This window comes from Sorex fumeus, unplaced genomic scaffold, assembly GCF_029834395.1.
Source record: "Sorex fumeus unplaced genomic scaffold, SorFum_2.1 ptg000264l, whole genome shotgun sequence".
Classification (NCBI taxonomy): domain Eukaryota; kingdom Metazoa; phylum Chordata; class Mammalia; order Eulipotyphla; family Soricidae; genus Sorex; species Sorex fumeus.
In genome coordinates, this window is record NW_026606321.1 from 3,883,494 (window position 1) to 3,896,484 (window position 12,991).

General features: G+C 41.3%; 1 protein-coding gene across 8 annotated transcripts in view; it reads left to right on the forward strand.

The window, feature by feature from the left end:
* CTNND2 (catenin delta 2) overlaps positions 1 to 12,991 on the forward strand; it is a 958,285-nt gene that overhangs the window by 360,177 nt on the left and 585,117 nt on the right. The window lies entirely within an intron of this gene.

The following is a 12,991-nucleotide window of genomic DNA, read 5'->3' on the forward strand; positions in this document are numbered from 1 at the left end:
TGGACAGAAAAATGGCAAGAATAGAGAAGCTAATGATTAAAAGTGATGTATATCAAAATAATAATAAATTTTTATTTAAATGATTGCAGGTAGCACTTACTTTTCATTTGTTAGAAATGCAATAATTTTAAAGGGAAGAAGAAATCTATTCCTTTATTCCTAGTAAGGTAAATAAAACTTAAAAGAATGTAAGTGAGATAGTCATTTCTTATTAAGGAAACTTAATTAAACTTAATGCGTATTATTTTTGGTGTATTCATGGCTTTATAACCCCATGCATGGTATTACTTATTTTAGAGTTTAGAGCAGTGGGTTCTGAATAGTTGGAATTAGATTTCTAATTTCAGTACCAATGTCTGGGAAGTATCTGTATCACTTTGAAGTATAAGATGTCTCATGTGAAAAACTCTTACCTTAGAGTTAAGGCTTTAAGGAGTTAAGGCATTAAGGTACTTGCCTTGCGTGTGGCTGGCTCTGTTTTGATCCCAGCACTGTATTTGGATGCCAGTCTGTCAGAAGTGATCCCTGAGCACAACTAGGAATAGCCACTGAGCACTGCCAAGCATAAACAAACACTGAAGAGAGAGTGAGAGAGAAACATTTTTAAATGCCTGATATTCATCAATGTGAAGAATTTATACAACAAATAAGCATACTTATTGCATAGTAATATATACAATAAATATGCATATATGGTAAAGGTAAAGGTAAAGGTAAAGGTAAAGGTAAAGGTAAAGGCCCTCCCGTTGATCGTCGATTTGCTCGAGCGGGCCCAGTAACGTCTCCATTGGAGACTTTGTTGTTACTGTGTCTGGCATATCGAATACTCTCGGTAGCTTGCCGGGCTCTCCGAGAGGGGCGGAGGAATCGAACTCGGGTCGGCCATGTTGGCCGCTTGTAAGGCGAACGCCCTACCTGCTGTGCTATCGCTCCAGCCCAGGTAGCTACTTAAATTATTTTATTATTAATATTATGCACTTGGGTATATAGAATAGAATAGTCATCCCCCAAGAAGTATGGCAATAAAAACCCCTAGTGCAAAATTTCCCCAGTATATGTACATACCATCTGTGCATCTTATTCTTAGTTACATACTAGGTATTTAACAAAAAGCTTTGGATATTATCATGGTATAGTTCAAAGGTCAACAATGTAGTAATATCTGTGGCTTTTTAATCCAGTTCAGAAAACGGTTACATCATCTGAAGTTACCAAGTGGTGTGATCTCCCTTGTTTCATTCATAGAGCTTTGGTACCATCAGGATGAATTAATGAAATGATGCCAAATAGTCCACATGGCATTTGGCAAAATCAAAGGACAAAGCAGAGTGGGAAAAACCCTACCAACTACAGGAGTTTGTCAGAAAGAGGCAATTTGTTGCAGTGTTGTTCTATGGAGATTGTTCTGGAAAGGTGCCTCTGCTTCCCCTTCAGGGTGCTGATTGCTGTCATCTGCTGTTTTGTTCGGTGACCCAGTGTGGCATCGCAGTGGATGAAAACATTAATCTGTCATCTCTGTAAACTTTTGCCGACAGATCTTTGCCATGGTTTTTGACTTATCAATAAGGTCTACATCACTGGGCACTTGACTTTGATTTGTTCTGTTCTGTCCCCACATCACGCCTTGTTCTTCCCGGATTTGTCAGATGCTTGACTGTAGGCTTCGTGTCATTACTGTCATTTGTGCCATCTTTCTTTCAGATTTAGCTTTTTCTCAAGTCTCAGTGGAATACAAAAAAAAAATAATATTGCCAAGAGTTTGTGACTGTGAAGTCACCTCATCCATATAAAATGAGGATTTGAAGTGATGAGAGAAGAACAGGTCACTGGGCTTCCTTTTCGATGCTCATCCATGAGCGACACAGACAGAGGGCACTGGTAGAACCAGCTGATCTCAGGAACGGAAATCCACAGTGTGAGGACAGAGGTCTGTGGTGCCTTTCCGGGGAAAGAACATCTGAGGACAGAAAGTGCCAGAGATTAGCGGTCCTCGTTCATGTTCTCACAGAATATTTCAAGTATTTCTAATAGTCATTATGCTCCAGTACTTGGGGCATGATTATTGCCTTGCTCCGCCAAATCACGGAACCAGAAGAAAATAAAGTGAGTCAGACTTTAGTGGGCACTCTGGATACCGAGTCTAACCTGTAACTGGGATGACCCAGACATGGAAGGAGTGAAAAGAACAGAGAGGCTCTGAGTGCAGTAGACAGTGTGCTTCTGGCAGGAGGCACTGGAGGTATATACTGGCAATAAAAGGGGAAGGCCAGGGTCAAGTAGGACTTATGCCATAAGAGAGAGGCTCTTCACACTGACCAGTCTTCAAATATGCCCTCCAGCCGAGTCAGAAATGGCACAAGGAGGAAGCAAATGCCTCCATTCCCAAGAAGCCGGGGTTGCTAGCACAATACTCCCATGAAGGTTCCCATCTTGGAGAAAAGAGTTGTCTCTTTTACTGCTTCAGAGATGTGTTCAAAATAAAATGGGTACAAAACAAAACCCAGAAATTAAGGGCGCATCAGAAGAGTTTATGGAATCTGAAACTATCGGGCTGCAGGTATTTTTCACAGCTTCCAATTGTGGAATAAGACCATCTCTCTCTCTCTCTCTCTCTCTCTCTCTCTCTCTCTCTCTGTGTGTGTGTGTGTGTGTGTGTGTGTGTGTGATCTGATTTCTACTGGGAGGGACCACCCAGAGAACCACCCAGTGAATGTTTGGGTTTCCTGGTGCAGGGAGTTGTGATGTACATCCGGGTCATTTTTGTTACTCCTGATTTGTGTGTACTCCTGGCTATGAAATTTCTGGTTTCGTTTAGTGCCTCAGAACAGATAAATGGATAAAGAAACTATGGCACAGCTACACAATCAAATACTATGGAATTGTTAGGAAAAAATGAAGTCATGAAATATGCCTATAAGTGGATGGTCTTGAAGAGTATCATGCTGTGTGAAATGAACCAGAAAGAAAGGGACTGATCAGAAAGGGACTGATATAGAATGGCTGCATTCATTTGTAGTATATATATAGCACTGTCGTCCCATTGTTCATGGATTTGCTCGAGCAGGCATCAGTAACGACTCCATTGTGAGACTTGTTGTTACTGTTTTTGGCATCTTGAATATGCCACGGGAGCTTGCCAGCCTCTACCATGCGGGTGGGATACTCTCAGTAGCTTGCTGGGTTCTCCGAGAGGGGTGGAAGAATAGAACCCAGGTCGGCTGTGTGCAAGGCAAACACCCTACTACCGTAATATGTATATATGTATATATGCACACATATATAGTAGAAGACATGTCCATGGCTAGGGAAAACAGGGAATAGCAGGACTGGTCAGTTGTTGGAATCAACCACAAGTGTGTGTGGGACAGAGGTAAGATAGAGAAGGGATCAGGATGATAATAATGGCTAGAAATGATCACACTGGATAAGAACTGGGTATCAAAAGTAGGTACAGGGATATATGCGGTAACCCTTCTGTATTTATATTGCAAACCATAATCTTAAAAGGAGAGAGGGAGACAGTGAGAGAGACAGAGACAGAGAAAGAGACACAGAGACAAAGAGAAAGTGAGAGAAAAAAGCACCTGCCATAGAGGCAGGCATGGGGAGGAGAGTCACTTTTGAAAGGATGGGTGTTGGAACACTGGATGACTGAAACCTAATCATGAACAGCTTTAAAGGGGTCTATCTTATCGTGGTTCAATAATAAAATCATTTTTTAAAATAATAATGTAGGAGTACTGCTATTTGTTCAGCCATTGATTAAAAGCTGATTGAGTTGGGCATGAACTCCACATTACTTTTTTTTTCTGTTTTAATTGTATAACTGTGAGATAGAGTTACGAAGCTTTCATGTTTGAGATTCCGCCATACAGTGTTGGAACATCCATCCCTCCACCAGTGCACATTTTCCACCACCCACATCCCAGTCCTCACCTTGCCTCTGTGGCAGACAATTTCCCCAATACTCTCTAATTTTGGACATTATGTTTTGCTCAAAATTTCCCACCACTTTCAAGTCAACCTGCCAGCGGCAGACGCTAGATGCTAGATAATTAATTTTCCATTGCTTAATTTGAATATCATGAGAACTTGCACAGCTACGATTATAAATGTAAATTTCTAGATTTTAAATGGTTGGGTTCCAGAGACATTTCTGCATGGCACTAATGTATTTTGGGATTCAATTGGGAGTCTCTGGGCCTGGGCTGTTGGTGCGCTAAGATGGCATCTGGAGGCAAATTTTGGGTATGACAGCCTGTCTGCAGGGTGGGCAGGCACCCAGGGAGGGACAGCCCGGGTTCTCTGCCACCATGCAGTCTGGAGATTCAGTCCTGGAACCCACATACCGCTGTGGGGAAGGGTGAGGGGGCTTCCTTGTGGAAGCTCTTTGTCTCTGGGATTCCATCTGGAGTAAGTGGGGAGATTGTGCCTGCTCCATCTGGGGTGCCCCGGTGAAATTGGCCTGGTATGGGGCCCAGAGAGATCTCTGGCACTGTGCTGTCTTCCGGGATTTGCTGCTTTGTCTCTGGGTGAGGGCTATTGGTGTGCTGAGATGATGCCCGGAGGCAAATTGTGGGCTTGACAGCCAGTCTGCAGGGTGGGCAGGAAGCTGAGGAGGGACACTCTGGGTCCTCTACAACCATGCAGCCTGGAGATTCAGTCCTGGAATCTGCATACCTGGTCCTTGCTTGTGGAAGATCTTGGTCACCAGGTTTCCATCTGGCGTAGGCGCAACAATAAAATCTTAAACTGTATATATATGATCTGTTCTCCAAATAGAGAAGGTGGTTTTGAGTCCTTAAGTTAAATCCTGCTCTCATTGAGAATAGAAATGAGAATTTTTATTTTATTGTTGGGCCTTTATGGACCATACCTAGCAGTGCTCATAGGTTATTCCCAGCTCTGTGCTTGGGGGCCATCTGAGCAGTGCTTGTGGGCCAGTGTGATGCAAGGGTTTGAACCAGGGTCAACCATCTGCAAAGCAGGCATGCTTTTACCCCATATCTGGCCCACAATATGAATTTTTGAAAAATATAACTCCTGTAAGCCTAGAAAAAGGCCAAATAACAGACTCAACTTCAACCTTTAGGGACTGTCGCTTCCTAGAATGAAGAACTCTACTCTGAAGAGACAGCAGTGCCTTTGTTCAAATCATCACATGCTATCAATTCAAGTGATCCCAATCCGAGCAACAGACATTAAGGTGTGAAAAATGTGTCTTAGAACTGATAAAATATGGTACACTTGATGCATTTCTCAAGTCGGGAGACAAAGTGGTAAATGACTTATCATCTCCAAGAAATGGAGCTGAAAGCTGGAGAAGGGACAAAATTATAACTCAGGTTCTAAGGAAAGTCTTCCATGGTTCTGTAGGGCTGGCTCAGAGTGTGAGTTCAGATGAGATATTGGCTGAAACTTATCAAACCCCAACTTGTCCGCCAGATCACAGGCCTCATTATACTCATCTAACCCCTAGCCTGCCACCCCCATGGCAAAGAGGAGATGGTTATTCTCTGGAGGGTCAGCAGTTAGCCTCGATGTCAGGAACACTAGGGAAGAGTATGGAAAGTAATGGAAAACAAACCGTGGGAATAAGTGAAATTCTGTTTTATATTTGTTGAATCTCTTCCTCACCTCTCCATCAGCTGTCACTCTACATAGTATTTGCAGTGGTGTCAGCCACGTGTTTACCCTTAAAGCTGGAGCTTAGGTGAATTTTCCCTTGAAGGTTTGCGTGGACACACCCAGAACGTCCACCCCTGGAAGAGCAGAGCAGACAAACCCTGTAGGTTGTCTGATCATGGTTGCTGACATAAGAAGAAAGTGCCAGCCAGGCAGCTAAAGATGCTTATAAGTGGATGAACATGGAGAGCATCATGCTAAGTGAAATGAGTCAGAAAGAGAGGGACAGACATAAAAGGACTGCACTCTTTGTGGAATCTAAAATAACATAGTATGAGGCTGATACCCAAGGACAGTAGAGACAAGGGCCAGGAGGAATGCTCCACGGTTGAAAGCCTGCCTCATGAGCTGGGGGAGAAGGCAGCTGGACTAGAAAAGGGATCAGTAAGTCAATGATGGTTGGAGGGATCATCTGGGATGCGAGATGTGTGCTGAAAGTAGATAAAGGACTAAACATGACGGTCTCTCAGTATCTGTATTAAAAACCATAATGCCCCAAAGTAGAGAGAATATAAGAGAGAAACTGTCTGCTATAGAGGCAAGGGAGGGGTGGAATAGAGGGGAGGGATACTGAGGACATTGGTGGTGGAGAATGTGCACTGGTGGAGGGATGGGTGTTTGGTTATTGTATGACTGAAACTCACACATGAAAGCTTTGCCACTGTATCTCACGGTGTTTCAATGAAAAAAAAAGAATGAAAAAAAAGATGCATTCAGAAGTCTCCAACGTAAAAAGTGCATTCTAAGCCAAATAAAAAAGTCATGGTGAAGTAGAAACTAGACAGCAAGAAGGAAATATATCAATAGCTTTATGGGGAAGTAGAAATGGTCTCACCTCCGTGAACTAAGTACCAGATTGTAGTGAAAAGAAATGCTCATAATACAAAGCCATGTCTTAGAAATTGAAAATACAATGAATATATAATTAGATACCTACATGATTCCGCTGATGGGACTTCACAATAAGGAAAAGCAAAAGATAAAATGGAGAACTGACAGAGACCAATATTTAAAGATGAAAACTAGAGAACAGGCTGATTTTAACATCTGGTTGATGAGTTAAGACGAAAACAGTGTAGTCACACATAGGAAAAAAAACTCAAGGAGAGAAAAATATAATATGTTTTTCAATAAAACTGCCCAGAACATTGTCTAAAAAAATTCTGTCTAGATTAAAAAGTCTAGGAAATGCCTACAAGTAGATTTATATTAAGACATCTCACAATAACGTTTTAGAACTCTAGGGATCAAGAGAAAGAAATCACACTTCCCCTTCCCTCAGGGGAAGGAAGCCCAAGCAGACATCAGCTAAATAATAAAAATCCAAAAAGTTTCTCACTTCTCAACAGCAGCACTGGAAGGCAGAATATAAACTTGTATTATTTCAAAAGAGGAAAAATTATTTCCCACCTAGAATTCTCTACTTGTGTGTGTAACTAAGTGCATGAGTCAGAGCTTTGAGATAAACAAGGGCTAAAAACACTGTCTCCCATCCACCCCTTCTCTCCGGAACAACATTCCCTACTTCAAAAGGAAGCCAACTCTGGATAGGAGTATTATAATATTACAGGTGCAGGGAAGAGGACTTCACAGAGAAGAGGGTCAGAGAAGATGCCTAGCAAGAGAGCAAGGGAGATCCCAGGCTGACAGCCAAGTAGAGAGACCATCTCAGAAGAGCCTAGAAGATTCCAGAAGAAATTTCACCAATGTTTGCGAAAGTGATGGAAATTTTGTAAAATGAACATATTTTATACAGATTGGGGGTATAGTTTGGGGTAACTGCATTGATAACTGGACAAATCAGCAACAATGACAAAACAAAGTTTTTACTTAGTGCTAACAAATGTTTCATGTTGAAATTCAAGAAATTGTACTATGAATGCCTTTTCATCAGTCCTTTTGTTCTACCTTAAGTGACTATTTATGGGGAACAGGGAGGAAGATGGGAATGGGTATATGGAGTGACAGTTGGGGAGAAGGAGCTAACTCCTCTTCTGCTATTGATAAAGCCTGTTGTGGAAGACGCAAGGAATACTGATAATAGAAAGTTAAGAGATGGAAGTTGGAAATACAAATTTGAAAATGGGGTTCCAGATGGTTGTCTCTGAGTAAGAAGAAATGAGAAAGTAGAGACTGATGCTTCTTTTCGGATAAACACGTATTTGGTCTGTTTTGATGTGTACCTGTGCAGTTGGTTTTAGAACTACAAAGACGGGTAGTTAATGAGTAGATGAGTACAATCCACATCAAATGTGTGTCCTGACACTGTGATTGTATTACAGTTATGTCCCCTTATATTGTTAATGGCTGTACTAAAGAATAATAATATAAATTAACATGGTTTTATTATTTATTTTGTCCTTTATTATATAGTCATCTATATTACATAGTTATAAAAATTTCATTTTCTTGGATTTTTCTAATTTGTGTCTGAATATATTCATTATGTAACAGGCCCTTCTAGTAAGAGTTTTACATTTTTATTCCACAGTTGATTAGATTAATGAATTTCATGATAATGAAGACATTTAATAGAGCTACTAATTTTTCTTGAAGTCCTATACATGATCATGAAATGCCTTCTATGTAAATATGATCACATAACAACTTGACCCTTTCGTCTCAGGAAGCTGGCAATGCAGGATTAGTCACAGGGCATTTGCTCATGACTTTCACACATACCTAGCTCCTGTCAGCTCGAATTATGTGTGGAAAATTGTGCTCATAGATAAAGAAGTAACTGAGAAATCTAAGATCCTCTTTTGGAAATCTAAAATCGTGGAAGTACACAAACACTTTTAACAGATAACCATAATAAAATGAAATAAGGAAATGAAGGTAAACTCTGATTATCATTGGATCACAAGGAATAGTAGTATTCTAGAGAAGTAGAGATTGCAACAGTGAAATATTAAAGGAACTTAATTATGCAGTCTAAGTTTCTGTGCTTCCTCAAATGTGACTGCACAATCCCAACTGATGCTGTACAACAATGTTAAATAAAATATTTATTGAAGAAATTAATAAAACTGTGAGTATACATTTTCTGATTTCAGTTTCCAAGCTAGCTAAATCTCCTCAAGAAGTTTTACATATTTCCATCAATTTAAAAGCATTTAGTAAACTCCATTTAATTAAATTAAATTAATTTTTAATTCAGGCTCTTTAGGGAAAAAAGTTATGAAGCTACTTGCTAATTTTTTGTATATTAAACCTACTGTATTATGTGACTCAGTCATGTGCTATTCTAGGAGGACAAACCATAAAATTCTGGATCTTAGTGCATTTTAATGACCTTTGCATTATATTAGACATAGGCTGCTTTTATGAATTTTTATGAACCCATGAGCAAGATGATTTTGAGCCCCAAGGAGAGATTTAGGTTATCTTTGCTTTGGTTTTGTAGAACTTCATTTACTTCAGTTCTACTCTTTAATCCACCTACTCCCTCATTCTCATGAAATTTGTTTCTTGGAACAGTTTCTCTTTTGTATTTTGGCAGTTTTAGCGACTGTATTGGTTTAGTTGTTGGACAAATATGAGCTACATTGAATGTCCACTGTTGGGTGAGGATTCCCCAGTGATACCATGACCACAGTGAAGCCATAAACACATTTTTTCTCCTCTGAAAGGTTTTTGTTTGTTTTATTTTATTTTATTTGGGGTTTTGTTGATACTAATACTCTAGCATGGAATATGCTCTTCTTTTTTTTTTTTTTTGGTTTTTGGGTCACACCCGACGATGCTCAGGGGTTACTCCTGGCTCATGCACTCAGGAATTGCTCCCGGCGGTGCTCAGGGGACCATATGGGATACTGGGATTCGAACCTGGGTCGGCCATGCTGATTGCGTGCAAGGCAAACGCCCTACCCGCTGTGCTATCGCTCCAGCCCCCAGAATATGCTCTTCTTTGGGTTCAATAAATTATTGACTGTGGGCACTGCATTTTGTATAGCAGATCTGTTGAAGGTGTTTGTCTTGTATAACTAAAACTTGTTACGTGTTGAGCAATTCACCGTTTCCCCCAACTACTTGACCCCTGGCAGCCACCATTTTATTCTATTTTTATTTCTTTTCCAATTAATATTTTTGTGTTTCTGGGATGGGCTGCACAGCAGGAAGTATACAAACTTGGGCATTTGGCTTGCACGCGGTCGACCCGGGTTCGATTCCTCCACCCCTCTCGGAGAGCCTGGCAAGCTACAAAAAGTATTCTGCCCACACAACAAAGCCTGACAAGCTACCCATGACATATTCAGTGTGCCAAAAACAGTAACAACAAGTCTCACAATGGAGCCATTCCTGGTGTCCGCTCGAGCAAATCGATGAACAACAGGAGGACCGTGCTACAGTGCAGTGCTACCCCTATCTCCACAGAGGCCGAAGTAGATGGCATTAGGTGACCAGTGGATGAAGGCTCCTTTCTCACCTAGCCCTACCGACACTGGCCGTTTCCTGATATTTGATATGTGTCCTTCTTAAGTTGTGAAAAAGTACCAAGAATACAGCAAGGCAAAATTTGAATTGCTGTGTATTCAAAGATCACTATCTGCGCACGAGAGAAGTAGGGCCTATATTGAGGGGGAAAATCAATCAGATGAAAATGACACAGATGTTGGGATTAGCTAATTGGGACATTAAAAGATTGTAAAATATGCTTGTTCAAAAGCCAAATGCATGGAAGCTATAAAAAAAAGACCCAAGTGATACTTTCAAAGATGTCATTCATCTGTATCTGAGATAAAAATATGCTGGACGAGATCGAGAGATGAGATCTTGTAGAGAAAAGGTTGGCTAAAGTGAAGGTAGCAGTGGAATCCATCCAAAATACATCTCAGAGGAAAAGTGAATTTTAAATGAAAAAAAAGTATCTAGGAGCTGTGGTATAAATCCTAGTGGCCTAATATCCATTTAATTGTAGTCCCTGGAGGAGAGGAGATGGTGGGAAAAGATGAGAGTTGTTGGTGGATATTCTCTGAATTACACAGTATATATAAATAGGGCTGGAGCGATAGCACAGCGGGTAGGGCGTTCGCCTTACAAGCGGCCAACATGGCCGAACCGAGTTCGATTCCTCCGCCCCTCTCGGAGAGCCCGGCAACCTACCGAGAGTATCTCGCCCGCACGGCAGAGCCTGGCAAGCTCCCCGTGACGTATTCGATATGCCAGACACAGTAACAACAAAGTCTCCAATGGAGACATTACTGGGCCCGCTCGAGCAAATCAATGATCAACGGGAGGGCCTTTACCTTTACCTTTACCTTATATAAATATTCATATCTTTGAATCCCAGTAAATTCCAACCAAAGCAAGAGGAGCCTTATCCCTAATAAGCAGCAGGAGGATTTTCAACATATCATAAAGAGAAAGTTAAAAAGCAGAGGTACAAGGAGCTCCATCTGCATAAGGAAACAAAAATGAGGAAGCTAAATTTTTTGTCATAAATGCCAAAAGTGAGAGAAGGGAACCAAAATATCTTCAAAAGTGAGGGCAAAATAAAGACTTCTTTTCAGCATTTAAAGTAGAAAGAATTCAGCAATGAAAGAACTGCACCACAAGAAATATTCAAGGGATTTTTTTTTCAGGCAAAGAATACCAGATGGAAATAGAGTTCTAAGCAAAGTGATTTTAAAAAGCAATAACACCAGCAACCAAATGCTGTAAATGGTGTCTCTGAAGCTTGGAAGGCAAATTCTAAATGAGAAAGGACTTCCCTTCCATAAGACTGGGACAAGGGGCCTGGAGCTGTAGTACAGAAGTTAGGGTGATTACTTTACACTCTCAATCTGGGTTCAGTCCCAGCATCTCATGTGGTCCCCTGAGACCTCCAGGAGTTATTCCTGAGAGCAGAACCAGGAGCCACCTCTGAGCATTGCTGTGTCCGCACAAAACCAAAAACAAGACAGACGAACCAAAAGGCAGATAAATGTAGGGAGAAACCACCTGTAGCAGCTCAGCCCAAACCTGGAGAAGGTTCAAGAATCCTGCTCACACTTAAGTTGCAGGTCTTCCCGCCGTATTGAGTTGTTTGTAACATACACCGTTCTGCAACACATCACAGCACTTTCAGTGGTTCAGAGATGGAGATTGCATCCCTCTCTAAGGACTTCCTGCACGTGGTTATATTTTTTTAAAGAGGGTATCAACTCCAAGATATGAGTTTGGTTTCCTGTCCCCTAGACAGATTTAAGGTAAAATATGAAGCCTAGAAATCAGCATGCAGAATTTGGATGTTTGTGTGGAGAGAATTTGCCTGCCCCCCCCAATCCCCAAAGAAAAAGCTGAACTTGCAAGCAAAAGATGGGCAGTTCGAGACACAAACGCAGACAGAGCAGAGAGCCTAGTGTTCATTCCTCAAAAATAATCTTCCTCGTTCTTGTGAGTGTAGTATAATCATGAGGCTAGAGCTCCAATAGCAACATTTTTCCTCAGGTTTTTGCATCCCAGAGGAAGGATCGAGCTGTCAGCATGACTTAGATCCTCATCAAAGTTCAATATAAAAAAAAAATCTGCTTTTACCACAAAGAGAAAAGAAATGTGTTCTACCTTGTACCGCCTGCTAGAATGCCTCAGTCCTTCTTTCACAGGTCTCACCCAGGACTGTCCGGGCTGGCAAATAAACTCATTCTCTCTACCCCCCACCCCATCCCCTGACCCCATGCCCCAGGGAAAACTGAATGTTTAGTTCTCTTGAGGGACCTGTTATGCTGCTGTTTAATGCTCGCTAGCATCATCATTGCCCATTTCAGAAATATCACTGTTTACTTCAGTTTGGGTGGTTGTTATTGTTGGGTTTTTTTGTTGGGGGGGGGGGGAGCAAGTGAAAGGGGTCACATACCCGGCTTTGCTCAGGGCTTACTCCTTATTCTGTTTTCAGGGATCACTCTTGGTGATGCTTGGGGACAATTATGGGGTGTGGTCATTAAACCCAAGTCAAAAGTTTTATACTTAGTCATTTGAATATGTGAAGTGTGAATTGGAATTTTTTGCCTGTTTTGCTGAAATTCAGAGCTTGAACAGTATTAAGCACCATTTGCTTTGGCCTTTACTCCTAAGTGTATGAAGCCCACACAGTGACTAGAGGAAGCATGAAGGCTAGTATGGAATAACCAAATAACCAGTGAATTGTTCCTTTATTATATGGGACATATGTCAGTGACAAGAGTCTGAATGGCTGTTAGGTATCAGCCAGCTGCCAGAGAACCCAGACCAGTTCTGCATGGGGAGTTTCCTAGTGAAACTTACCCCGCATTAGGAAATCAGAACCTTAAACTTTACCGAGGGGGATCGAGATCTTTGAAAGATA